Source organism: Oryctolagus cuniculus, chromosome 12 (assembly GCF_964237555.1).
Source record: "Oryctolagus cuniculus chromosome 12, mOryCun1.1, whole genome shotgun sequence".
Classification (NCBI taxonomy): Eukaryota; Metazoa; Chordata; class Mammalia; order Lagomorpha; family Leporidae; genus Oryctolagus; species Oryctolagus cuniculus.
Window position 1 is genome coordinate 53,213,492 of NC_091443.1, and position 4,335 is coordinate 53,217,826.

Sequence of the window (4,335 nt, forward strand, 5' to 3'; positions counted from 1 at the left end):
TCATCTTAATATCAGACAAAATAAACTCTGACACAAAAACTGTTTAAAGAGACAAAGCAGGGCACTATGTAATGATTAAGGGATAAATTCAACAGGAAGATGTAACTATTGTAAATGTATATGCAACTAATTACAGGGCACCTGGCTATTTAAAGCAATGCTAAGGAATTTAAAGGGAGACTTGGACTCTAATACAATAGTACTGGGGGACTTTAATACTCCACTTTCAGCAATGGACAGATCAACCAGACAGAAAAATCAACAAGGAAACAGCAGAGTTAATCAACACTATACATTTTTTATTTTGTAGGTATGCCATGAGGGAAGCCCTTGGCTGGGTGATGGATTTTGAGAATCTCTTCTCAAAGCCCCCCAGTCAAGCCCTCAGCAAAAAACAGACCTTGGATTCTGATGAAAGACCCGATGATGGAATAGATTGTTCAGACATTGAAGAAACACAAGAGGAGAAAATAAAATGGGCAGTAAAACTGGAGAGTGAGCAAGTCTCAAAAAAAGCTCGGCACTTTGGAAACTATGTCACCTACAAAGAATTTGCTACATAGAAAATCAAGAAGTAAGGACTATGATATATATAGTGACGGTGATATCTGTAGTCAGGAATCAGCAGTACATACAAGCTAAAGAGATGGCAAATGCCGCCTAACACTTACCATTTCCTGAAGAATCAATGAAGAAAGAGGAAGCAAAAGATACCCAGCAAGATGCTAAACAGAAAAGTAAAAATTTTAAAGCTGGTTAAAAGAATTGTAAACAGAAGAAAATGAATAGAAAATGGCCTAGCACTGGAAACAAAGGATCCAGTACTTTACCAAAGAGAAAGGGCTCACAGGAAGATGGTAAACCTAAAGAGAAGCAGAAGCATGTGATAATGAGTCAAGGATAAATCAACCAACATACTGTGGAACACAATGGAAAACAGATCTGTAAATATTTTCTTAAAAGGAAATGTATTAAGGGAAACCAATGTAAATTTGACCATGATGCTGAAATTAAGAAAATGTGTAAATTTTATGTACAAGGATATTGTACCAAAAGTGAAAACTGTCTGTACTTGCATAATGAACATCCTTGTAAGTTTTACCATACAGAAACAAAATGTTACCAGGGTAAGTACTGCAAGTTTCCACATGCTCCACTGACTGAGGAGACACAAGAACTGCTGGCTCAAGTTTTGAATACTGAAAAGAAATAATGTAAATAAAATAGACATGAAAAGCTTTATAGAGATGTAGAGTGCTGATGCCTGTCTCAGAACTTTTCAAGACTGGTAATCTGGAGTACTTTACGAGATTGCTCAGTTAAAGCTCCCTCTTGTGCCATTGTGATGCTATGCAGTTTCTTTAATGGATGATGCAGAGGGACACAAGCCACTGTAGGGTGAAGGGGTTGGTCTTCACTGAGGCAGCCATTGGAACATGGGTGGCAGAGATGCTGGTGGGTGGGTAAATGTGGTGTAAAAGAGATAAGTCTCTTGACTGGCTTTCCTCAATAAAACAGGAAGGGAGGCTAGGCTGAGTGAGGATGGGTGAGGCAGTGTATATTTGAGGAGAGAGAACTGCTTGGAAGACATTGGAATAGTATAAAAGAGGGCTGGATCTCTTCATGTCGTTAAATAAAGTTACAACCTGAGTTGCTAGTCTCAGCAAATTCAAAAAAAATCAAAATCATACCATGCATCTATTCGGACGACAGTGGTATGAAGCTGAAAATCAGCAACTCAGGAATCTTAAGAGCATATGCAAACACATGGAGACTGAACAATATGTTCCTGATTGAACAGTGGGTCATAGGAGAAATCAAAACTTTCTGGAAACAAATGAAGATGACAACACAACATATCAAAACGTATGGGATACAGCAAAAGCAGTGTTAAGAGGAAGTTTATAGCAATAGGTGCCTACATCAAGAAATTGGAAAGGCACCAAATAAATAAGCTATTAATGCATCTCAAGGACCTAGAAAAACAACAGCAAACCAAACCCAAAACTAATAGAAAATAAATAATTAAAATTAGATAAGAAATCAACAAAATTGAATTAAAAACAATGCAAATGTCAGCTAAATGAAGAACTGGATTTTTTAAAAAATAAACAAAATTGACACACCATTGGCCCAACTAACCAAAAAAGGAGAGAGAAGACCAAATCAATAAAATTAGAGGTGAAAAAGGAAACAACAGGCACCACAGAAATAAAAAGAATCATCAGAAATTACTACAAAGAAGAGTTGGAAACATACCAGGGGATTCCAGTTCAATCCCATCAAGGTGGCATGTGCCAATGCCATCTCACTATTCCAAGTGATCAATTTCAGTTCACAATTGATCATAATGAAAGGACTAAGAGTCAAAGGGAGCACATAAACAAGTCTAGTATCTGCTAACACTAACCAATAGAATAAATAAAGGGGAGAGTGATCCAACATGGGAAGTGAGATACTCAGCAGACTCATAGAATGGCGGAAGTCCTAAATAGCACTCTGGCCTCAGAATCAGCCCTAAAGGCACTCGGATCTGGCTGAAAAGCCCATGAGAGTATTTCAGGCATGGAAAGCCAAGACACTCTGGCAAAAAGATCTCTGTGAGTGAGATCCCAGTGGAAAGAACAGGTCTTCAAAGAGGGAGGTGCCTTTCTCTGAAGGGAGGAGAGAACCTCCACTTTGACTATGACCTTGTCTAAACAAGATAAGAGTCGGAGAACTCAGAGGGCTTCCATAGCCTTGGAAACTCATGACTGGTGCATAGGGAGATTACTGATGCCATAAACAGGAGTGTCAATTGGTAAAGTCAACAACAGGAGTCACTGTGCACTTACTCCTCATGTAGGATCTCTGTCCTTAGTGTGCTGTACATTGAGATTTAATGCTATAACGAGTACTCAAACAATATATTTCACTTTGTGTTTCTATGGGGGTGCAAACTGTTGAAATCTTTACTTAATGCATACTAAACTGATCTTCTGTAAAAAAAAAAAAAGAAAGAAATTATCAATTCCCAACTTGACTCTCACTGGGATTAAACATGACAATAGGTCTGATCTGATTTCATCATCATTTAAAAAAAATCATCTATCATTTTTCACTTTATGTTTCTGTGTGGGAGCAAACTGTTGAAATCCTTACTTAAGGTATACTAAGCTGATCTTCTGTATATTAAGATAATTGAAAATGAATCTTGATGTGAATGGAAGGGGAGAGGGAGTGGGAAAGGGGAGGGTTGTGGGTGGGAGGAACGGTATGGGGGGGAAGCCATTGTAACCCATGAGTCGTACTTTGGAAATTTATATTCATTAAATAAAAGATAAAAAAAAAAGAAATTACTACAAAGAGCTGTATGCCAATAAACTGGGAAACCTAGCAGAAATGGAAAGATTCCTGGACACATACAACCTACATAAATTGAACCATGATGATACAGAAAACCTAAATAGACCCATAACCAAGACAGAAATTGAATCAGTAATAAAGGCCCTCACAACAAGAAAAGCCCAGGACCAGATGGATTCACTGCTGAATTCTACCAGACATTTAAAGAAGAACTAATTCCAATTCTTTTCAAGTTATTCAAAACAATTGAAAGAGAGGGAATCCTCCCAAATCCTTTCCTAAGCCAGCATCACATTAATTCCTAAACCTGAAAAAGATGCAACAGAGAAAGAGAATTATAGACAAATTTCCCTGAAAAACATAAATGCAAAAATCCCCAACAAAATTTTAGCCAATCAAATCCAACAACACATTAGAAAGATCATTCACCCAGACCAAGAGGGATTTGTTCCTGGTATGCAGAGGTAGTTCAACATTTGCAAATCAATGTGATACATCACATTAACAAAATACTGAACAAAAACCATATGATTATTTCAAAAGAGGCAAAGAAAGCAATTTTTTTAAAAGATTTACTATTTACTTGAAAGTCAGATTTACACAGAGAGACAGAGAAAAGCAGAGAGAGACTCTTCCATCTGCTGGTTCACTCCCCAAAATTTTTGACCCTAATAGCCAGAACTATGCCAATCTGAAGCAAGGAGCCAGGAACTTCTTCTGGGTCTCCCACATGGGTGCCAGGGCCCAAGAACTTGGGCCATCTTATATTGTTTTCAAAGGCCATAGCAGAGAGCTGGATCAGAAGTGGAGCAGCCAGAACTCAAACTGGTGCCCACATGGGATGTTGGCGCTGCAGACGGTGGCTTTACCCACTATGCCACAGCATCATTGTGTGATAAAACACAACACCCTTTCATGATGAAAACTCCAAAAATATTAGGTATAGAAGGAACATTCCTCAACATAATCAAGTCAATTTATAATAAACCC

The 4,335-nt window shown here is 38.0% G+C and overlaps 1 pseudogene; it reads left to right on the forward strand.

Moving 5' to 3' along the window:
* The first annotated feature begins 341 nt into the window (after positions 1-341).
* Positions 342-1,222, forward strand: LOC108178338 (zinc finger CCCH domain-containing protein 8 pseudogene; annotated as a pseudogene).
* The last annotated feature ends 3,113 nt before the right edge of the window (positions 1,223-4,335 follow it).